Below are 24,714 nucleotides of genomic sequence, written 5' to 3'. Positions count from 1 at the left end.
TTGCCCGTACTTGACATTTTGGGCAATCTAAAGTGCAATAGTTTCAGTTAACAAAGTAGCTAAAAAAACAAAAAGTGCAATAGTATCTTGCTATGTTTCCTTAATACTAATAGTGTGAGACTATTTCTATGATTGCTAATTTATTTTAGGTAGATTCTTCCTTTTATTAAAATAAAATGCTCCTTTAATTTTTTTTTTCACATCCTATTTTGCTTGGTATTCAGTTGCTACTCCCAATGTCTTTTGGTTACTATTTGTCTGATATTATTATTTTTCATTTCTTAATATTTAGGTTTCCTATGTTGTTTTACATGTGCCTTTTATAAACAGCATATAGCTGAACTTTGGTATATGTGTGTAATTTTAATCCAAGCTGAGCCTTTTAAAAATTACTGTGTTTACCATGGAATACTATACAGCCATAAAAAAGAATGAAATTGGTTGGGTGTGGTGGCTCACACCTGTAATCCCAGCTACTTTGGCTGAGGCAGGCGGATCACCTGAGGTCAGGAGTTCGAGACCAGCCTGGCCAACATATAGTGAAACCCCGTCTCTACCAAAAACATACAAAAAATTAGCTGGGTGTAGTGGCACATGCCTGTAGTTCTAGCCACTTGGGAAGCTGAGGCAGGAGAATCGCATGAATCCAGGAGGTGGAGGCTGCAGTGAGCCAAGATTGAGCCACTGCCTGGGCGACGAGTGAGACTCTGTCTCTCAAAAAAAAAAAAAAAAGAACAAAATCATGTCCTTTGCAGCAACATGGATATAGCTGGAGGCCATGATCCTAAGGTAATTAACACAGGAACAGAAAACCAAATGCCACATGTTCTCACTTATAAGTGGGAGTTAAACATTGGGAACACATGGACATAAAGATGGAACAATAAACACTGGAGACTCCTACAGGGGGAGGGAGAAGGATGAGGACAAAGGCTAAAAAACTACCGAATGGGGACTATGCTCACTATCCAAAGCTCATAAAACATATTTTAAAGAATTGCATAAAATGCCAGGTGTGGTGGCTCATGTCTGTAATCTCAGCACTTTGGGAGGCCGAGGCAGGTGGATCGCTTGAGCCCAGACGTTCAAGACCAGTCTAGGCAAACCTGCAAAACCCTGTATCTACCAAAAATACAAAAATTAGCTGGGTGTGGTGGGGAGTGCCTGTGATCCTAGCTACTCGAAAGGCTGAGGTGGGAGGATGGCTTGAGCCTGGGAGGTCGAGGCTGCAGTGAGCTGAGATCACACTATTGCACTTCAGCCTGGATGACAGAGCAAGGCCGTGTCTCAAAAAAAAGCATCAGCTGAAGAAATACTGGTTGATAACATATGTCTGTTATTAATCATTTAAGTTATAAATAGTCTCAATTACTTTACATATGCATTTCCTTTCACTTTCCCTCCAAAGTATAAATACTATGTCAAATTTCTAGGTAGAGACAGCAGTTCAGTTTTCTTGTCTCCCTGCAGCTGCTGCTATCAGGCTTGAATTACAAGTACCTCATGGGTGGCCGCAGTGATTCACACCTGCAATCCCAGCACTTTGGGAGGCCAAAGCAGGAGGATCACTTGAGCCCAAGGGTTTGTGAACAGCCTGGGCAACATGGCAAAAACCCATCTCTACAAAAAATACAAAAATTATCCAGGTGTGGTGGTACATGCCTATAGTCCCAGATACTCAGGAGGCTGAAGTGGGAGGATCACTTGAGCCTGGGAGGTTGAGGTTGCAGTGAGCCATAATCACACCACTGCACTCTACCCTGGGCAACAGAGTGAGATCCTATCTCAAAAAACAAACAAACAAATAAAATAAAACAATAAAATATTCTACAATGTATACACAGGAGAAAGGTTCACTGGTGGATTAGATAATCTTTAAAAACAAGGGTAAGACTAGGTGTGGTGGCTCATACTTCTAATTCCAGTACTTTGGGAGACCGAGGCAGGAGGATCACTTGAACCCAGGAGTTCAAGACCAGCCTGGGCAACATAGTGAGACTGCATTTCTACAGAAAAATTAAAAATAACTTAAAATTTTGTTTAAGTGTAAATGGGGAAAGGGAGGCTTGTTCTATCAAATAATAAGGCATACTGCAAGGCCATAATGATAAGGCCTCAGAACAAAGTAGAGAACTCAGAGAAGGACTCATTTCTATATAGGAACTTGATGTAAAATAAAGCAAGCATCACAAATCAACAGGGAAAGAAGAGATCATTTATTAGGTGATGCTGGAAAAACTGATTCACCATATGGAGGAAAATAAAACTAGAATGCAACCTAACATCTATAAAGGTGAATTCCAGATGAAATAAGGAGTGAAATGTGAAAGAAAAACTATAAAGTTAACTGAAAAAAATGTAGGATGAACTTTGTGATTTAGAGACAAGGAAGAAATTTTTTTTTTTTTTTTAGATGTAGTCTTACTCTGTCGCCCAGGCTGGAGTGCAGTGGCCCGATCTCGGCTCACTGCAACCTCTGCCTCCTGGGTTCAAGCAATTCTCCTGCCTCAGCCTCCTGAGTAGCTGGGATTACAGGCATGCACCAACACGCCTGGCTAATTTTTGTATTCTTAGTAGAGACGGGGTTTCACCATGTTAGCCAGGATGGTCTTGATCTCAACCTCGTGATCCGCCCACCTCGGCCTCCCAAAGTGCTGGGATTACAGGCATGAGCCGCTGTTCCCGGTGAGACAAGGAAGAAAGGTTTAAAACCTCTAAAGTACAAACCATACAGAAAAACAAATAAAAATTTGATTACATCAAAATTATTTCTACCCATGAAAGGCACCACGTATACAAAGTTGCTAGGTAACAGGAGAATCGAAGAAGGTATTTGCATTGTCAAATACCTGAAGTTTATGAAGGCCAGGTGCGGTGGCTCACGCCTGTAATCCCAACACTTTAGGAGGCTAAGGCAAGCGGATCACTTGAGGTCAGGAGTTTGAGACCAGCCTGGCCAACATGGTGAAACCCTGTCTGTACTAAAAAAAACCAAAATTATGGCCAGGTGTGGCAGCTCACACCTATAATCCCAGCATTTTGGGAGACTGAGGCAAGTGGATCACCTGAGGTCAGGAGTTCGAGACCAACCTGGCCAATATGGTGAAACCCTGTCTCTACTAACAATACACAAATTAGCTGGGCGTGCTGGCGGGAGCCTGTAATCCCAGTTACTCAGAAGTTGAGGCAGGAGAGTCACTTGAACCCAAGCAGCAGAGGTTGCGGTAAGCCAAGATTGCGCCATTGCACTCCAGCCTGGGTGACAAAGCGAAACTCTGTCTCAAAAAAAAAAAAAAAAAAAAAAGGTATGTGAGGACTCAAGAATCATCTTTCTGTTCTGCCTTCTCAGAATTGCTTTTGTTCCCTTCAGGTGGCAAGATGGCCACTGCAGCTCCAGATAGTGCATCCAAACACAGGGAAGCAATTTTTCCTTGTGCTCTTCTTGGTATTGTGGAGAAATATCTTTCATAAAAATCGCCTAGCAGAATTCCTGTCAGATCCCACTGATTGGGACTGGGTTATCCATCCATGCAGCGGCTACAAAGGTGGCTGGAAAAGCAATCTGTGGACATTTTCAGCCTCTATAGTGGGAGACAGGACGGCCAGCAAGGAAGACGGGTTACAGAATGGCATTTGCAGAAGTAACAAGGAACACTGGCCATATCTCCCCTCCATTTTCTGCAATGTCTAGCACTCCTATTAGACTGATGTTAGCACTTCTGGATCTTCCCTCCATGTCTCCTAAATTTTCCTTCATATGTCCATCCTTCTCCTTTCCTTTCCTACTGCATTCTGGGAGAATTTCCCTGTCCAAACATCTAGCTCACTAATTCACTCTTTAGTGTATCCACTTTATAATCAACATTTATTGAGCATTTTATTTTTAAAATTACATTTTTCATTTTCAAGATCTCCAGTTTGAGGCCGGGCGCAGTGGCTCACGCCTGTAATCCCAGCACTTTGGGAGGCCGAGGCGGGCGGATCACAAGGTCAGGAGATCGAGACCACAGTGAAACCCCGTCGCTACTAAAAATACAAAAAAAAAAAAAAAATGAGCCAGGCGCGGTGGCGAGCGCCTGTAGTCCCAGCTACTCGGGAGGCTGGGGCAGGAGAATGGCGTGAACCCAGGAGGCGGAGCTTGCAGTGAGCCAGGATCGCGCCACTGCACTCCAGCTTGGGCGACAGAGCCAGACTTCGTCTCAAAAAAAAAAAAAAAAAAAAGATCTCCAGTTTGGTTCCATTTTTTATAATGCCCATTCTTGGTTCATGGATACAATATCTGTGCATCTCTTTGATAGTATTATGTTTTTTTTTTTTCTTTTTTGAGATGGAATTTCACTCGTTGCCCAGGCTGGAGTGCAATGGCGCGAACTTGGCTCACTGTAACCTCCGCCTCCCAGGTTCAAGCAATTCTCCTGCCTCAGCCTCCCAAGTAGCTGGGATTACAGGTGCCCGCCACCACGCCCAGCTAATTTTTTTTTTTTTACATTTTAGTAGAGACAGGGTTTCACCATGTTGGCCAGGTTGGTCATGAACTCCTGACCTCAGGCGATCCATCTGCCTTGGCCTCCCAAAGTGCTGGGATTACAGGTGTGAGCCACTGCACCTGGCCAATATTAGTTTCTTTTTACAAATAAAGAAACTGAAATTCAGAGAGGTCAAGTTACTTGCCCAGAGTTATACTGCTAGAGATAGCACAAATCACTCTGCCAACAAAATTTCTGTTCTTTCAACTCCGGGCCACTTTCACCAGGAGCAGTGATATGCACCTATAGTTCTAACTACTCAGAGGCCACGGCAGGAAGACTGCTTGAGCCCAGGAGTTCAAGTCCAGCCAGGGCAACATAGCAAGATTCCAGCTTTTAGAAGAAGAAGAAAAGAATGCCATTCTCATCCCCAAATCCTGCACAAAAAGGAAGTCGAATTATCCAGCCACTGTGAGATTTTCCAAAACTTACCAATTATCTTACAATGTCCCCACACGTCATGGTTAGTCACTGATAAAATCAGCATCTGAATTCCACAAAAGCAACCAGAGAAAATCACTAGGCCATGTAAATACATGCCTCCTTGCAGGTATTGTTATGGAATGTATATATCATCCAAAGGCCAGTCTCGGTGAAAAATCTTGTCTTGGCTTTGTAAGGTGACGGCAGAACCTCTGGATCACCCTGGAGGCTAGCTTTCCCTGATTTGATAGTAGAGTTGCTCCAAATCATTCCATTATCACATTGAGTAGAAGTCTTCTGTTAGAATCAATTATCAGAGTAAAGGGATCCCATTCCAAAAGAAAACCAACCTGCAACAAAGTTTTTCTTATAGTGTTTACAGGGTCAAGTTCATATGAAGTAAGAAATTTTTTTTTTTTAAAGATGGAGTCTTGCTCTGTCACCAGGCTGGAGTGCAGTGGCGCGATCTCAGTTCACTGCAAGCTCCGCCTCCGCCTCCTTCAAGTGATTCCCCTGTCTCAGCCTCCCAAGTAGCTGGGATTACAGGCACACGCCACTATGCCTGGCTAATTTTTTGTATTTTAGTAGAGACAGGGTTTCACCATGTTGGCCAAGATGATCTCGATCTCCTGACCTCGTGATCCGCCTGCCTCGGCCTCCCAAAATGCTGGGATTACAGGTGTGAGCCACTGCGCCCGGCCTTGAAGTAAGAAATTCTACACAACTTACAAAAGAATCTGCAGTAAATGTGGATATTTTTCTTTGGTATACAGAATTGTATCCATGTAATTAATATAAATGCACAATTTTTTTTTTTTTTTTAAGACAGAGTCTCACTCTGTCACCCAGGCTGGAGTGCAGTGGTGCAATCTCGACTCACTGCAACCTCCATCTCCTGGGTTCAAGCGATTCTCCTGCCTCAGCTTCCTGAGTAGCTGGGACTACAGGCGTGCACCACCATGCCTGGCTTATTTTTTGTATTTTTGTAGAGACAGGGTTTGCCATGTTGGCCAGGCTGGTCTCAAACTCCTGACCTCAGGTGATCCATCCGCCTCAACCTCCCAAAGTGCTGGGATCGCAGGCATAAGCTACCACGCCCAGCCACAAATGCACTATTTATTCATCACTGAGGTTTAACTTACAAAAAGCAAGCTTTTCTGAGTATATAAGAGACATATCCTAAAGCAACGGTTTCCTTATTTCTCAAATTTTAAAAATACAATTCCACTTAATTATATCATTGATATCCTGATCACTTCAACATCCCTGTGAAGCTAATAATGATAACAATCACAGATTTTCTGTTCTTCATCTCAAGGACTTTTATTTTTATTGATGCTTGATTGTTTCACACACTTCAAGCAGTGCCTCCCTCTAGACTTGCCATGTTTTATTCCTCTTCATCTTTTTCAGATCTAAAAATAACAGCAAAAAGCCTACAAAGCATTAATTATCTAAAATATTTCTAATAAACAAAACTGCATTTTGTATGCAAAAGACTAAATTATGCACATAAATTAATCATTCCTTCCACAAACACATTACCAAGGAGTGTAGCTTAGGTTGAATGTTCTTTTTTTTTTTTTTTTTTTTTTTTTGAGACGGAGTCTGGCTCTGTCGCCCAGGCTGGAGTGCAGTGGCCCGATCTCAGCTCACTGCAAGCTCCGCCTCCCGGGTTCACGCCATTCTCCGGCCTCAGCCTCCCGAGTAGCTGGGACTACAGGCGCCCGCCACCTCGCCCGGCTAGTTTTTTGTATTTTTTAGTTGAGACGGGGTTTCACCATGTTCGCCAGGATGGTCTCGATCTCCTGACCTCGTGATCCGCCCGTCTCGGCCTCCCAAAGTGCTGGGATTACAGGCTTGAGCCACCGCGCCCGGCCTAGGTTGAATGTTCTAATAGATCATACAGATTTTTCAGAGGAAAGACAGTGTAATTGTAGAAAATGTAATATAATTTTCAAAAGTATATCATCAGGGCGTGGTGGCTCATGCCTGTAATCCCAGCACATTGGGAGGCGGAGGAGGATGAGAACACCTGAGGTCAGGAGTTCGAGACCAGCCTGGCCAACACAGTGAGACCCCGTCTCTACTAAAAATACAAAAAATTAGCCAGGTGTGGTAGTGCGTGTCTGTAATCCCAGTTACTCAGAAGGCTGAGGCAGGAGAATCACTTGAACCCGGGAAGCAGAGGTTGCAGTGAGCTGAAATCACACCACTGCACTCCAACCTGGGTGACAGAGCGAGACGTTGTCTAAAAAAAAAAAAAAGTAGGCCGGGCGCGGTGGCTCAAGCCTGTAATCCCAGCACTTTGGGAGGCCGAGGCGGGTGGATCACGAGGTCAGGAGATCGAGACTATCCTGGCTAACATGGTGAAACCCCGTCTCTACTAAAAATACAAAAAACTAGCCGGGCGTGGTGGTGGGCGCCTGTAGTCTCAGCTACTTGGGAGGCTGAGGCGGGAGAATGGCGTGAACCCGGGAGGCGGAGCTTGCAGTGAGCCGAGACCACGCCACTGCACTCCAGCCTGGGAGACACAGCGAGACTCCGTCTCAAAAAAAAAAAAAAAGTATATCATCAGATGGCCAGGCACAGTGGCTCATGCCTATAATCCCAGCTCTTTGGGAGGCCAAAGCAGCGGATCACTTGAGATTGGGAGTTTGAGACCAGCCCGGCCAACATGGTGAAACTCCATCTCTACTAAAAATACAAAAATTAGCTGGGCGTGGTAGCACGCACCTATAGTCCCAGCTACTCGGGGGGCTGAGGTAGGAGAATCACTTGAACCGAGGAGGCAGAAGTTGCAGTGAGCTGAGATCGTGTCACTGCACTGCAAGCCTGGACAATAGAGCTAGACTGCGTCTAAAAAAAAAAGAAAGAAAGAAAAGAAAAAAGAAAGTATATTATTAGCTATGTAAATTGTGAAATATAGTTTCAAAGTGGTGTAAAACACACAATTCTTCCTTGAAACAAAAAATATAACAAAGCCTAGGAAAGCCATCACAACCTACCATTACCACATCCTAATCATATGTGTCTCCCTCCTTAATTATTGTTTCCAAAGTTATACTCCTGGTTGTGCATATATCCCAATGTTACCTGTCTATGTTAACTTAAAGTCAAGTTCTTTGTCTTATTGCTGGTTTCCCAAGATCTAGTACAAAACTTGGCACAAAACCTTCTCAATAAATGATCACTGAATTGAAATAAACCTCCTTTACATACCTTGGAGGCACAAATAACATAAGGTATGCAAAAGTACTTTGGAAACTATCAAGCACCATACAAGAGCTGGTTATTACCAGAATGCCACCAGAGAACAGCACCTCACCATTGGCTGTCCTCTAAATTCTGTTACTGGCATATGTAAACCATTGGATTATTAATACCCATATCACATATGGCCAAATTTTACTCTGAAAATTTTGTTCTTCACCTGTCATTTCTAAACGACCTCTCCCAAACAATAAGATGTCCCCAATTTAAAATACTATTTCAATCATGAGATCCAAATAACTAAATCTAAAGCAACGTAACTGTATAATAGATAGCTCCAAAAATCACAGACTTCTTTCCCATGGAATAAAAGCTTTCCTACACTGCAGCCAACCTGACACCACACTTAATACTGCGTACATTCCTGTTAAAGGCTTGCTGAATTTTAAGCAAACACAAACCCTATACTCAAACTGTACAAGATAAAATTTGCTTAAGGGTATCTGTAGACAAATGAAACAAATTAGTCAGCTCTCTGTCCTGCCCTTTCTCAGAACTCAACTTCCCTGGTCTTTGAAGTTCTGAGTCACCCTCACCCTAATCTTCAGGTTCAACCCTTCCAACAACTACCACTTCCAGAGTTAATCCTGACCCCAGGCAAGAAGTAATATAAGGACAGGAAAGACCCAGGGTTAACTTTCACTTAATTATCCCCCAAGCAACTCATTGTTCCACCCGTCAATCTACTGAGCAAACATTCATTGACTACTGTCTATGTCAGGTGCTATACTAGGCTTGAGAACAATTATGGCTTTATGGTTAATTGCGGTCTCTACGAGGGTAAGTCTCCTCACATTATTCTTCTTCTTTTTTTTTTTTTTTTTTTTTTTTGAGACGGAGTCTCGCGCTGTGTCGCCCAGGCTGGAGTGCAGTGGCGCGATCTCGGCTCACTGCAAGCTCCGCCTCCTGGGTTCACGCCATTCTCCTGCCTCAGCCTGGTGAAACCCCGTCTCTATTATTCTTCTTTAACGTTGTCTTAACCATTCCAGGCTCTTGCCTTTTCATATAAATTTTGGGTTAAGCTTTTCAAGTTCTAAGGAAAATCATTAGGTATATCATTTAATTTATAATTTGGAGAGAGTTAATTTTTTCTTTTTTAAAATTTATACAGTCTTTTTTATTGAAACATTGCATTTCCAAATCACAGTGGTTTCTACTGACACAGTGCCTACAATTCATTTCTTTATTAATTACAAACATTTCAGAGTAATTACACAGCACTTTATCTTGTGCCAGCCAAACTTCACAACAATGCTAGGAGGTAAGCTGTCACACCTACTGTTTGTTTTTCCCTCTAAAGGAGAAGGCAGAGAAAGAAAGTCTTTTGCAGAGTTATACAAATATTTGGCAAAATTCAGAAGAAATCTGAGAGGGCTATTGACAAGAAACTCTTTTCATTATAGACATTCATTCTATCCAAGAATGAGAGAAAAAATAGAATGGAAGATTTAGTCATTACTTCAATTGGAGAAATGAGATAGGAGAGTGGCTAACACAAAAATCCCTAAATATTGTTTTAGAAAGTATGAAAAATGGACTGGGCATGGTGGCTCATGCCTATAATCCCAGTACTTTGAGAGGTCAAGGTGGGCAGATCACCTGAAGTCAGGAGCTCTAGACCAGCTTGGTCAACATGATGAAACCCCATCTCAACTAAAAATACAAAAAAATTAGCCGGGCATGGTGGCACATGCCTGTAATCCCAGCTACTCGAGAGGCTAGGGCAGAAGAATTGCTTGAAACTGGAAGGTGGAGGTTGCAGTGAGCCGAGATTGCGCCACCGCACTTCACCCTGGGCAACAAGAATAAAACTGTCTCAAAATAAAAAAAAAATATGTAAAGTGGCATTTTTATCCTACTTTGTACACTGCTTATATCTTACCTACGTAGCTCATCCAATATCTCATTGCATCTGACAATTATTTCTGACTACCTTTTAAAAAGATGGAAATGAACCAATTTCATAATTCATTTATTTATAAATATATATTTATACAAAAGGGAAGGGCCTAAAAGACTATTACAGAACTAATTTTTTAAAAAAATTCAAAATTACATATTACCACCAGATAGCATTTTCCTAGATAGGACTTTGAGTAGGCTGGGACAGTGGCTCACACCTGTAATCCAGGCACTTTGGGAGGCTGAGGTGGGAGGACTATTTGAGCCCAAGAGTGTGAGACCAGCCTAGGCAACATGGTGAGACCCTGTCTACAAAAAAATTTAAAACTTAGGCATGGTGGCACATGCCTGTATCCCAGCTACTGGGGAGGCTGAGGCAGGAGGATTACCTGAGTCCAGGAGTTCAGGGCTGCAGTGAGTAATGATGGGTTGGCAACACTGCACTCTAGCCTGGATGACAGAGCAAGATCCTGTCTCTATGTTAAGTAAGCAAATGAATAAATAAATATTGGCTGGGCGTGGTGACTCACGCCTGTAATCCCAACTCTTTGGGAGGCCAAGGTGGGTGGATAACAAGGTCAGGAGTTCGAGGCTAGCCTGGCCAACATAGTCTCTACTAAAAACACAAAAACTAGCCGGTCACAGGGGTGTGCACCTGTAGTCCCAGCTATTCAGGAGGCTGAGGCAGGAGAATCGCTTGAACCCGAGATCGCACCACTGCACTCCAGCCTGGGCAAAAGATTGAGACACCATCTCAAAATAAATAAATACATAAATAGTCCTGGCGCAGTGGCTCATGCCTGTAATCCCAGCACTATGGGAGGCTGAGGCCAGTGGATTACCTGAGGTCAGCAGTTCAAGACTAACCTAGTCAACACGAGGCCAGTGGATTACCTGAGGTCAGCAGTTCAAGACTAACCTAGTCAACATGGTGAAACCCCATCTCTACTAAAAATACAAAAAATTAGCTGGGTGTTGTGGCGGGCGCCTGTAATCCCAGCTGCTTGGGAGGCTGAGGCAGCAGAATCGCTTGAACCCAGGAGGCAAAGGTTGCAGTGAGCCAAGATCACGCCATTGCACTCCAGCCTGAGCAACAAGAGTGAAACTCCGTCTCAGAATAAAATAAAATAAAAATAAATACTTCTACTTTGTTTATAACTAATGTTGCAATAAAAGATGTATAAGGGCCAGGCGTGGTGGCTCACGCCTATAATCCCAGCACTTTGGGAGGCTGAAGTGGGTGAATCATCTGAGGTCACAAGTTGGAGACCAGCCTGGCTAACATAGTGAAACCCTCTCTCTACTAAAAATACAAAAATTAACCAAGCGTGGTGGTGCATGCCTGTAGTCCCAGCTACTTGGGAGGCTGAGGCAGGAGAATTGTTTGAACCCGGGAGGTGGTGGTTGCAGTGAGCTGAGATTGCGCCACTGCACTCCAGCCTGGGTGACAGAGTGAGACTCCAAAGGAAAAAAACAAAGTACAAGGTCAGGTATGGTGGTTCACATGTGTAATCCCAGCAGTTTGGGAGGGTGAGGAAGGAGGATCACTTGAGTCTAGGAGTTTGAGGCTGCAGTGAGCTGTGACTACACAACTGCACTCCAGCCTGGGTGACAGAATGAGAGTCTGCCTCTGAAAAAAAGAGAGTCCATTCTAGGCTGAAGGAACCAGAGGTGCAAAGGCCCTTGGGGCAGAACTCTGTATTTTTGCCATAGGAGAATTTTGAGCAAAAAAGTGTAAATATTTTCAAAGTATTAAATTATTGGACTAGGTGCAGTGGTTCACGCCTGTAATCCCAACACTTTGAGAAGCCAAGGCAAGAGGATCACTTGAGTCCAGGAGTTCAAGACCAGCCTGGGTAACAAAGTGAGACTTTGTCTCTACAAAAAATTACACAAAAATTCAATAATTAGCCAGGTAATAATTGTTAGTGACTGGTACATGCCTGTAGTCCCAGCTCCTGGACAGGCTGAGGTGGTGGGAGGATAGCTTGGGCCCAGGAGGTTGAGACTGCAGTAAGCAAAGGCCTTGCCACTGCATTCCACCCTGGGCAATAGAGCAAGACTCTGCCTCTAAAAAAAAAGAAATTATTGTATTCCAGAATAAATCCTCCTTGTCTACTGTATTTTATTTTTGTTATTTATTTATTTTGGGACAGAGTTGCACTCTTCTTGCCCAGGCTGAAGTGCAATGGTGCGATCTCGGCTCACTGCAACCTCCACCTCCTGGATTCAAGCGATTGTCCTGCTTCAGCCTCCCGAGTAGCTGGGATTACGCCCAGCTAATTCTTTGTATTTTTAATAGAGACGAGCTTTCATCATGTTGGCCAGGCTGGTCTCGAACTCCTGACCTCAGATGATCCACCTCCCAAAGTGCTGGGATTACAGGTATGAGGTATGAGTCACTGCACCCAGCCTCATACATTATTTTAGTACACTGCCAAATTTGTGAGAATTTTGCTTTTTTTTTTTTTTTTTTTTAAGAGACAGTGTTCTCACTGTGTGCAGGCTGGAGTGCAGTGGCTATTCATAGGCACGATCATTGTGCACTACAGTTTCGAACTCCTGGCCTCAGGAGATTCTGCTGCGTCAGCCTCCTGAGCTCCTGGCAGAATTTTGCTTTTCTTTATACTCATGAGATTGGTTTCTAATTTCCTTTCTTGAACTTCTTTTGCCCATTGTATTATTAAAAAGAGACAAGGTCTCTGTCATCCAGGCTGGAATGTACTGGCACAATCATAGCTCACTGCAGCCTCAATCTCCTGGGCTCAAGCAATCCTCCCATCTCAGCCTCCCAAGCAGTTGTGAATATAGGTGTGCACCAACATATCTGGTTAATTTTTTATATTTTTTGTAGAGACAGGGCCTCACTATGTATTGTCCAGGTCCTCCCACCTCAGCTGGGATTATAGGCATGAGCCATCACACCCAAAATGTTATCCCTTTTTCTGAGTCTCTTTTCCTTCCTTCTACTGAATTGATTTCTCTATTCCCTTTTTTAGCTGTGCTAATTTGAAAACTATAGATGTGTCTGGGCTTTTTAGTAGTTACTCTTGATTTTAAAGGGACACACAACTTTAAGTTTACTCTAAATGTCTACAGCTATGTCTCTCTTCCTGGGGAATACGAAGAGATTCTTAGCACACCATTGGACAGGTCCTCCCTCACTATTACTATTCAGGGCAGCACTTCTCAGAGTATGTTCCCCAAGGCCTTTTCAAGGGTCTGAAAGGTTAAAGCTATTTTTATAATAATACTACAAATTGTTCTCAATTGATTGACATTTAGTAATGGTACAAAACTGATGATGGGTAAAAGAGCTGGTGTCTTAGTATGAATCTAGGCCGTGTTATTGAACTGTCCCAGTAGTCACTGTATTCTTCATCATGCACTCACAGAAGAAAAAAAGCCAGTTTCACTTAAGATTGCCCCAGATGAGAGAATAAAAACTGTTAATTTTATAAATCCTTGACCCATGAATACACATCTTTTAAAAACTGTGACTGAAGTCCTGGCGCGGTGGCTCAAGCCTGTAATCCCAGCACTTTGGGAGGCCGAGACGGCCAGATCACGAGGTCAGGAGATCGAGACCATCCTGGCTAACACGGTGCATGGTGAAACCCCGTCTCTACTAAAAAATACAAAAAACTAGTCGGGCGAGGTGGCGGGCGCCTGTAGTCCCAGCTACTCGGGAGGCTGAGGTAGGAGAATGGGGTAAACCCGGGAGGCGGAGCTTGCAGTGAGCTGAGATCCGGCCACTGCACTCCAGCCTGGGCGACAGAGCGCGACTCTGTCTCAAAAAAAAAAAAACTGAGTGATAACATAAGAAGCATGCATAAAACACTTCCACACACAGAAGTACGAGAGTTGTCTCATGGAAAGACATTTGTGCGATCCTTTGAGTTGGGCTGAACTAGCTACTTTTCTCAGGGAGCACCATTTTTATTTGCAAGAACAACTGATAGACAACCATGGATCTACAGATGTGGGTATGTGGCAGACATTTTCTCAAAAATGAAGTAACCCTGTCACTTCAAGAAAAACTCAGTATGTTGTAATAGAAAACATTCACGCTTTCAAGTGAAAAAGCTATTAAAATAATCCCTCTCCCAACTACTTGTCTGTGTGAGGTTGGATTTTCTTCAGGTACTTCAACCCAGAAAACACTGCAACGTACTGAACACAGAAGCATATATGAGAATCCAGCTGACTTCTATTAAGACAAACATTAAAGAGATCTGCAAAAATGTACAAATAATGCCACTCGTTACATTTTTGTCTTGGTTTAAATTTTTATTTAGGGAAAAACAAAAACAAAAGTAAATAAATAAATTTTTATTTTGGGGCCAGGCACAGTGGTTCACACCTGTAATCCCAGCACTTTAGGAGGCCAAGGCAGATGGATCATTTGAGGTCAGGAGTTCAAGACCAGCTTGGCCAACATGGCGAGACTCTGTCTCTACTAAAAATACAAAAATTAGCCAGGTGTGGTGGTGCACACCTATAATTCCAGCTACTTGAGAGGCTGAGGTAGGATAATCACTTGAACCCAGGAGGCAGAGGTTGCAGTGAGCCAAGATAGTGCCACTGCATGCCAGCCTGGGTGACAGAGTGAGACCCTGTCTCAAAAAAAAAAAAAAAAAAAAAATTCATTTCAGGCCAGGTGTAGTGGCTCACACTGCTAAACCCAGCACTTTGAGAGGCCAAAGCAGGAGGATCACTTGAGGCCAGGAGTTCAAGACCAGCCTGGGCAACATGGCAAAATCCCATTTCTACCAAAAAGAAAAAATAAAACAAAATTAGCCGGGTGTGGTGGAGCATGTCTGTAGTCCCAGTTACTCAGAAGGCTGAGGCAGGAGGACCACTGAAGCCCCAGAGATTGAGACCGCAGTGAGCCGTGATCATGCCACCACAGAGTGAGACCCTGCCTCAAAAAAAAAAAAATTATTTTGGCCTTTCATCACAAAAAAGTGTTTAGAGTCAATAAATAATTTAAACTTACTGACTTGTTAAATTAATTCCTATGGTCACATTACTTTTCTTTAAGTCGACTACTCCTCCCACTATAGAAACTACCTTTTGCTTCTTGATGTCCACACTTTCCTTCTGGATTAACTTTTCTTCTTGTAGAGGTATATCCTTTAATAATTTTTTTTAAAGACAGGGTCTCACTGGGTCACACAGGCTGGAGTGCAGTGGTGCAATCTTGGCTCACTGTAGCTTCAACCACCAGGCTTAGGTGATCCTCCTACCTCAGCCTTCTGGATAGCTGGGACTACAGGCAAGCAACACAACATCCCGCTAATTTTTTGTAGAGACAGGATTTTGTCATGTTGCCCAGGCCGGTCTTGAACTCCCAGGCACAAGCAATTCACCCACCTCGACCTCCCAAAGTGCTGGGATTACAGGTGTGAGCCACTGCCTCGGTCTGAATTCTAGAAAATGTTCAGTGATTATCTTCTCAAACGTGATCTGTCATTCCTTCCTTAGCATTAAGTTTTTCAATATCCTTGAATGAAAGTTAAGGTTTTGTCTTACTTTTTTTTTTTTTTTGAGACGGAGTCTTGCTCTGTCGCCCAGGCTGAAGTGCAGTGGCACAATCTCGGTTCACTGCAAGCTCCACCTCCCAGGTTCACACCATTCTCCTGCTTCAGCCTCCCAAGTAGCTGGGACTACAGGCGCCCACCACCACGCCTAATTTTTTGTATTTTTCAGTCGAGATGGGGTTTCACTGTGTTAGCCAGGATGGTCTCGATCTCCTGACCTTGTGATCCGCCCACCTCGAGCCTCCCAAAGTGCCAGGATTACAGGCATGAGCCACCGTGCCCGGCCACCGTCTTACTTTTTAAATCTCTCCCTTTTCTTTCTCTTTTCCTACTTTATCTAGAAGGTATGCAGTTGGCTTCACCTGTTCCTCGACACCCTTCAATCAAGATCTAGGACTTCACAGTGTTTTGAACCTTCTGTGTGGATACACTAATATTACAGATTCAGTCACTTGAGCAGACAGGTTACTTTACTGTTTTTGGTCAAGAAGTCATGTTTTTCTCCCTCACCCTCACTAGGCCCATTTTCTTACAAAGCAACAGTCCCAGACAGTCAACCCTTTTATCAGCCTGCTTTCACAAGCTAACACCCATCCCAGGCCCCAGCTTTGAGGAATACTCCCAGCTCCAGGCGTCTCTGCCATGGAGTTCTCCTAAGGATCTGTTTTACAGAAAGAGATCAGAGTCCCAGCAAACACTGATTCTCCACCCAGAGCTGGAGTCTCACCGTGAGCCTCACTTGTCACTAGAGCTTTCTCTTCTTTTCTTTTTTTTTTTTTTTTTGAGACTGAGTCTCACCCTGTTGCCCAGGCTCTAGTGCAGTGGCACAATCTCGGCTCACTGCAACCTCCGCCTCCTGGGTTCAAGCAATTCTCTTGCCTCAGCATCCTGAGTAGCTGGGATTACAGGTATACGCTACCGCGCCCAACTAATTTTTGTATTTTTAGTAGAGACGGGGTTTTGCCATGTTGGCCAGGCTGGTCTCAAACTCTTGACCTCAGGTGACCCACCTGCCTCAGCCTCCCAAAGTGCTAGGATTATAGGTGTGAGCCAACTTGCCTGGCCTCTCTTCTATTTTTAGTCACGTTTTTCCTTTCTGAACATTTATTTATTGCTACGTGTTTGAGGCAGAGGAATTGTGTTGAAGCTGAACTCACTTTAATATCTCAATCAGAAGTTATATATCCTTCTATATTTTATAAAAATAGGAATATATTTTATAATTTAGTAAGTTTTTTATTTTAAATTTGTTTTACTCCCTTTACTATATGTGTATTATAACAGGGGCAAATAAATAGCAGAGTCATGGAAGCAAGGAAGAGCAAATTCTGATAGAGGAAATTAATTTCACGGAACCTCTTGCCACATACAAAAAATAAAAGAAAAATAAAAGATTTTATTCACATCATTTCAATCACTTGCTTGCCAGCATCCTAAAATTTTCTGTGGATTCACTGGAATGGGCAGATCACCTGAGGTCAGCAGTTCGAGACCAGCCCAGCGAAACCCCAGCTCTACTAAAAATATAAAAATTAGCTGGGCGTGATGGTGGGCACTTGTAATCCCAGTTACTCAGGAGGCTGAGGCAGGAGAATCGCTTGAACCCAGGAGGCGGAGGTTGTGGTGAGTCAAGATTGTGCCACTGCACTCCAGCCTGGGTGACAGAGCGAGACTCTATCTTGGGGAAAAAAAAGGTAAGAAATAAATAAAATTTTAAAAAATGATTAATATGGTACATTTTGTCATATGTATTTTACATAAACATAAGAAAAATATACCTGAAGATATCATCCAGGCAACTGACTTTTTTCTTTAATAAGAAAAAAACACTTTTGATTTGGAATTTGTGATGTGAAAGGACTAACAGTTAATCTTTAGACTTGTAAAGAAAAATAAGCATAGTAATAGTAATTGTGGCTACAAAGCAGATTGTAAATATGTTATAATTCATTAATAAAGCCACAATAAACTTTCATACAACATTCACATGATATTATTTAATATTACTACAAAAAAGTAATCATGAATAAAATAAAAAGACACTCTACTACTTAACTCACCAGAAAATAGGGGGAAATACCAAAGATGCATAGAGAAATGTGTGCAAGAACTTGTGTTAATGGCTGGGTATGGTGGCTCACACCTGTAATCCCAGCACTTTGGGAGGCTGAGGAGGATGGATCATGAGGTAAGGAGTTCGAGACTAGCCTGGCCAACATGGTAAAACCCCGCCTCTATTAAAAATACAAAAATTAGCCTAGCTTGGTTGCGTGCCTGTAATCCCCACTACTCAGGAGGATTGCTTGAACCTGGGCGGTGGAGGTTGCAGTGAGCCCAGATCACACCATTGCACTCTAGCCTGGGCGACAGAGCAAGACTCCCATTTTGGAAAAAAAAAAAAAAACAAAAAAAACCTTGCATCAAAATGTTAACATGGTGGCCGGGCACGGTGGCTGACGCCTGTAATCCCAGCACTTTGGGAGGCCAAGGCAGGCAGATCACGAAGTCAAGAGATTGCGACCATCCTAGCCAACACAGTGAAACCCTGACTCTACTAAAACTACAAAACATTAGTCAGGCGTGGTGGTGCGCACCTGTAGTCCCAGCTACTTGGAAGGCTGAAGCAGAAGAATTGTTTGAACCCGCGAGGCTGAGGTTGTGGTGAGCCGAGATTGCGCCATTGCACTCCAGCCTGATCAACAAAAGAGAAATGCCATCTCAAAAAACAAATAAACAAAAAAAATGTTAACATGGTTATCTCTGGATGGTTAGATTAAGGGTGAGTTCTACTTTTTTTTTTTTTTTTTTTTTTTTTTGAGACGGAGTTTTCACTCTTGTTTCCCAGGCTGGAGGGCAATGGTGTGATCTCAGCTCACTGCAACACCTGCCTCCCGGGTTCCCGCGTAGCTGAGATTACAGGCATGCACCACCACGCCCGGCTAACTTTGTAGTAGAGACAGGGTTTCTCCATGTCGGTCAGGCTGGTCTCCAACTCCTGACCTCAGGTGATCGGCCCGCCCCAGCCTCCCAAACTGCTGGGATACAGGCGTGAGTCAGCGCGCCCGGCCTGCTTTTATATACATTTTTTTCCCTCTGTGATGGGATCTTGCTATGTTGCCCAGACTGGTCTTGACTCCTGAGATAAAGTGATCCTCCCACCTCTGCCTCCCAAGTAACTGGGATTACAGGCATGCTCCACGGTGCCTGCCTTGCTTTCTTCTTATTCTTTAATTTTGACCAGTTTGTTCCCCACCTCTCGACCTTTAGAATTCCCACTCCTACTGCCTAAGACACTCATCCTATGCCTTCTTCACATGGCTGGCTCTTTCTGATCACTTAGATACAGCTCACACATAATTTAATTCCTCAGAAAGACCATCCTTCATCATCTAACGATCTAAAGGAGTCCCAACTCCACCAACCACTATTATTTTACTGTTTTATTGTCTCCATGGCACTTTATCAGTATCTGAAATTAAAAGTTATCTTCTTTGTTTAACGTTAATCTCCCAAACTAGAATGGAAGCTCTATGAGGGGAAGGCCTCGTCTGTTTTGTTTACCTAATATATTTCCCCAGGGCCCTGAAACATATTATAGCTCATAACATTGGTTGAAAATGAATATATTTGTGCTAATTTTGTAATCAGAACAACAACAAAAAAGAACTTTTTATTTTTGAGACAGGGTCTGGCTGTGTTGCCCAGGCTGGAGTGCAGTGGTACAATCTTGGCTCACTGCAACCTTGACCTTCTGGGCTGAAGCCATTCTCCCACCTCAGTCTCCCCCACAGCTGGGACCACAGGCATGAACCACCATGCTCAGCTGATTTTTTTTTGTATTTTTAAATAGAGATGGGTTTTCACCACGTTGCCCAGGCTGGTCTTGAACTCCTGAGCTCAAGTGATCCACCCATCTGAGTCTCCCAAAGTGCTGAGATGACAGGAGTGAGCCATCACACCCAGCCCAAATTCTCTTCTTTTCTTTTTTTTCCATCTTGTCTAAGTCTAAATCTAAACCAAACTATTTTCAATAGAGAAAATAATAAAAGCAGAAAGATTTAGTTAAAAAAAAAACAGAAAGATTAAACCATAAGATACATATTATGTACATTTAACTGGCAAAAAAATGTAAAAATGTGAGAAACCTAAATGTTGGAGAAGATACGGATCAGTGAGAACTCTTTATACATTGCTGTTGGAGTATAACTTGATTCAACTACTTTTGAAAAGAATTTGACATTTTCTTATCTTTATTATTTACATATTATCCAGCAATTCCAGTCCTAGAAAAACCCTTTCACAGATGCATCAGGAGACACAGACAATAGTAATGTTTACGGCAGCACTTTTCATAAAGCAAAAGACTGCAAATCCAAATGTACATCAAAAAGAGAGTGGATAAATTCTGGTATATCAGACAATGAAATACTACACAGTGGAAATGAATGCACTGCAGCCACAAAAAATAACATGAATAAATCTCAGTATGATTTTGTATTATTCCATTTTTTTTTCCAGACAGATTATCACTCTGTCCCCCAGGCTGGAGTGCAGTGGCACGATCTTGGCTCACTGCAACCTCTGCCTCCAGGTTCAAGCGATTCTCCTGCCTCAGCCTCTACAGTACCTAGGATTACAGGCACCCGTGTCCACACCCAGCTAATTTTTGTGTTTTTAGTAGAGACAACATGGGGTTTCACCATGTTGGCCAGGCTGGTCTTGAACTCCTGACCTCAGGTAATCCTTCAGCCTCAGCCTTCCAAAGTGCTGGGATTACAGGTGTGAGCCACCTAGCCGAGAGCAATTTTTTTTTTTTTTTTTTTTTTGAGAAAGAGTCTCGCGCCAGGCGAGGTGGCTCATGCCTGTAATCCCAGCACTTTGAGAGGCTGACAAGGGCGGATCACGGGGTCAGGAGATCAAGACCTTCCTGGCCAACATGGTGAAACTCCTCTACTAATAATACTTAAAAAAAAAAAAAAAAAAAATTAGTTGGGCCGCACGTGCCTGTAATCCCAGCTACTTGGGAGACTGAGGCAGGAGAATTGCTTGAACCAGGGAGTCGGAGGTTGCAGTGAGCCAAGATCGCACCACTGCACTCCAGCCTGGTGACAGAGTGAGACTCCATAACAACAACAACAAAGACAGTCTCACTCTGTCACCCAGGCTGGAGTACAGTGGCATGATCTCGGCTCACTGCAACCTCCACCTCCTGGTTTCAAGCAATTCTTGTGCCTCAGTCTCCCAAGTAGCTGGGATTACAGGTGGGCACAAACACACCTGGGTATTTTTTTTTTTTTTTTTTGGTATTTTTAGTAGAGGTGGATTTTCACCATGTTGTTGGCCAAGCTGGTCTTGAACTCCTGACCTCAGGTGACCCACCCACCTCAGCCTCCCAAAGTGCTGGGATTACAGGTGTTCCAGTGAGTAAACTGGAACAATTAAACTTAAATGAACACTATCTTCAATACAATTTAAACTTCTGAAGTTATGTGTATCACTTTTTCTCTTTCACATATTTAGATGGAGTCTGTCACCAATAAAATTAAGGCAAATGTATCAGCTGGGTTCACTTAAATTTTTTAAATTGTACCTGGTACCCTTTACTAATCTTCATTAACATCAAGAAAACATTAAAAGTACACTAGTTGTGCTGGAGAGAAGGAAATTACAAGCAAGACACTGGGTTAAATCTAACAACTTATTAGGAAATAAGTTGAAGATGTAAAGTATAATATACAGGCAAATAAGAGTTTTCAGAAGGACAGTACATTCTTGAGAAAACCCTAATGCATGAAAATTTAAGAAAAAGTTCTAAGATGAAATGGGATTAATAATTGTCTTTGGGCCGGGCGCAGTGGCTCACACCTGTAATCCCAGCACTTTGGAAGGCCAAGGCGGGCAGATCACGAAGTCGGGAGATCAAGACCATCCTGGCTAACACGGTGAAACCCCATCTCTACTAAAAATACAAAAAAAAATTAGCCGGGCGTGGTGGCGGGCACCTGTAGTCCCAGCTACTCGGGAGGCTGAGGCAGGAGAATGTTGTGAACTCGGGAGGCGGAGCTTGCAGTGAGCCGAGATCGTGCCACTGCACTCAGCCTGGGTGACAGAGCGAGACTCTGTCTCAAAAAATAATAAATAAATAAATAGTCTTTGCCTGGGCACAGTGGCTCATGCCTGTAATCCCAGCATTTTGGGAGACTGAGGCAGGCGGATCATGAGGCCAGATGTTCACACCAGCCTGGCCAACATAGTGAAACCCCGTATCTACTAAAAATACAAAAATTTGCTGGCCACGGTGGCACATGCCTATGGTCCCAGTTACTCGGGAGGCTGAGGCAGGAGAATCACTTGAACCCAGGAGGTGGAGGTTGCAGTGAGCCAAGATCATGCCACTGCACTCCAGCTTGGGCAACAGAGTGAGACTTCGTCTTAAAAAAAATTTTTTTTAAAGAAATAATTGTCTTTGATGATTAAAATATTCTAGAAATCTGAATTACAAACCCCCAGTATAAAGATGAAAAATGTCACTTCAGTAAAAAGAAATAAAAATAAAAATTGATTCATGTACTTGAGTAAAAAAAATAAAAATTAGGCCGGGCGCGGTGGCTCATGCCTGTAATCCCAGCACTTTGGGAGGCTGAGGCGGGTAGATCACAATGTCAAGAGTTCAAGACCAGCCTGGCCAAGATGGTGAAACCCCATCTCTAGTAAAAATACAAAAAAGTAGCCAGGCATGGTGGTGGGTACCTGTAATCCCAGCTACTTGAGAGTCTGAGGCAGAGAATTGCTTGAATCCGGGAGGTGGAGGTTGCAGTGAGTCGACATCACACCACTGCACTCCAGCCTGGGCAACAGAGCCTGGGCAAGAGAGCGAGACTCCGTCGCAAAAAATAATACAAATTAAAATTAAAAGAAAAATGTCCCATCACCTTAGGATGCCTCTCTCCTCCACCTTTTTTCTCTTTTTCCTATTTTGGCTGTCTCACTCTGTCGCCCCGGCTGAAGTTCAGTGGTGTGATCTCAGTTCACTACAGCCTCAACCTCCTAGGCTTAAGTGATCCTCTCATCCCAGCCTCCCAAGTAGCTGGAACTACAGATGCACGCTATCATGCCCAGCTAATTTGTGTGTGTGTGTGTGTGTGTGTGTGTGTGTGTGTGTGTTTTTGTAGAGATGGAGTTTTGCCATATTGCCCAGGCTGGTTTCAAACTCCTGAGCTCAAGCCATCCACCCACCTGGGCCTCACAATCTCTTCAACTTCTAAAAAGATTTTGAAGTAAACAAGACCAAAGAGTAAGAAACATATACAGCTAAATTTTACAAATAAGGAGTAAAATAAAACAAAAAACAAAAAACAGTCCTATTGGTAAAGAAACAGTAATCTAAAATGTTGTATTTACAAAGAAGTAAGTGTTTTGCTGCTTGTGAGTTACATGTTTTTGTTTGAAACAGCGTCTTACTCTGTTGCCCAGGCTGCAGTACAGTGATGTGAACACAGCTCACTGTAGTCTCCATCTCCCTGAGGTTCAGACGATCCTCCCACCTGAGCCTCTCTAGTACCTGGGACAACAGTTGCACACCACCATGCCTCGCAAATTTTTAATTTTTTTTTTTTTTAGAGATGGGGTTTTGCCATGTTGGCCAGGCTGGTCTCAAACTCCTGGGCTCAAGCAATCCACCTGCCTTAGCTTCCCAAAGTGCTGGGATCACAGGCATGAGCCACCGTGGCCAGGGTTACACGTTCTACTTTGCCATATCCTACAGGTATTTCAAGCAAATCTTCCTACAAAATGAGATTAGACTGATTAGACTAGATCTTTAAGGCAACTTCTGGTTCTAATTTCTTACGGTTTTACAAAGACAGTAATTTTAAGTAGGTTTTAAAAATTCAACTCTTAGGCCCAGGTGCATGGCTCACACCTGTAATCCCAGCACTCTGGGAGGCTGAGAGAGGATTGCTTGAGTCCAGGAGGTCAAGGCTGCAGTGAGCTGTGATCACACGACTGCACTCCAGCCTGGGTGACAGAGCAAGACCCTGTCTAAAAATAAAATTTCAGTCTTCACACCAGATGCAATCATTCTGATCCTAATGTAAGACTTTTAACCCGTAAACCAAAATACAAGCTAAAAGTGTCTCCCTCTATTGGCAGGGGGGGTGGGAAGAACCAATTCAGGTGTCTTGGGTTTCCAGGACTAGGGTTTTTCCACTACTAGAGTGGTGAACAGGGATGTTTCTAGTCCACTACTAGAGTAGTGAACAGTGTCTCATTCAAGAGGGAACACAACAAAGTGAGTCTGAGAAAGTCTTGTGCAAAGAGGCATTGCAAAACCAGCAATCTGGATAAAGATCGAAATAAACTTCCTGTAATCCCAGATGCTCAGGAGGCCAAGGCAGGAGAATCACCTGAACCCAGGAGATGGAGGTTACAGTAAGCCAAGATCAGGCCACTGCACTCCATCCTGGGGGACAGAGGGAGACTCCATCTCAAAAAACAAACAAAACAAAACAAAACTGAGGCTGCCTAGATGAGGTCAAGAAAAAAATGTGCCGGGCGCGGTGGCTCAAGCCTGTAATCCCAGCACTTTGGGAGGCCGGGATGGGTGGATCACAAGGTCAGGTGATTGAGACCATTCTGGCTAACAGGGTGAAACCCCGTCTCTGCTACAAAATACAAAAAAACTAGCCAGGCAAGGTGGCGAGCGCCTGTAGTCCCAGCTACTCAGGAGGCGGAGGCGGAGGCAGGAGAATGGCGTAAATCCGGGAGGCGGAGCTTGCAGTGAGCTGAGATCCGGCCACTGCACTCCAGCCTGGGCGACAGAGCCAGACTCGGTCTCAAAAAAAAAAAAGAAAAAAAGAAAAAAATGTCTGTACCGTTCTCCCTTATCTGAAATTTAGCTTTCCATGGTTTCAGTTACCCATGGTCAGCTGCGGTCTGAAAATAGATGAGTACAATATCATATTTTGAGAGATGAAGAGAGACCACATTCACATAACTTTTGTTACAGAATGTTGTTATAACTGTTCTATTATTTGTTAGTTGTTGGT

The 24,714-nt window shown here is 43.4% G+C and overlaps 1 pseudogene; it reads left to right on the top strand.

Annotated features, from left to right (window-relative positions):
* Nucleotides 1-6,568: 6,568 nt before the first annotated feature.
* Nucleotides 6,569-16,672, top strand: LOC112609086 (annotated as a pseudogene).
* Nucleotides 16,673-24,714: the final 8,042 nt, after the last annotated feature.

This window comes from Theropithecus gelada, chromosome 16 (genome assembly GCF_003255815.1).
Source record: "Theropithecus gelada isolate Dixy chromosome 16, Tgel_1.0, whole genome shotgun sequence".
NCBI lineage: Eukaryota > Metazoa > Chordata > Mammalia > Primates > Cercopithecidae > Theropithecus > Theropithecus gelada.
Note: the sequence above shows the minus strand (reverse complement) of the source record. Positions and strands in the feature narration are given on the sequence as shown.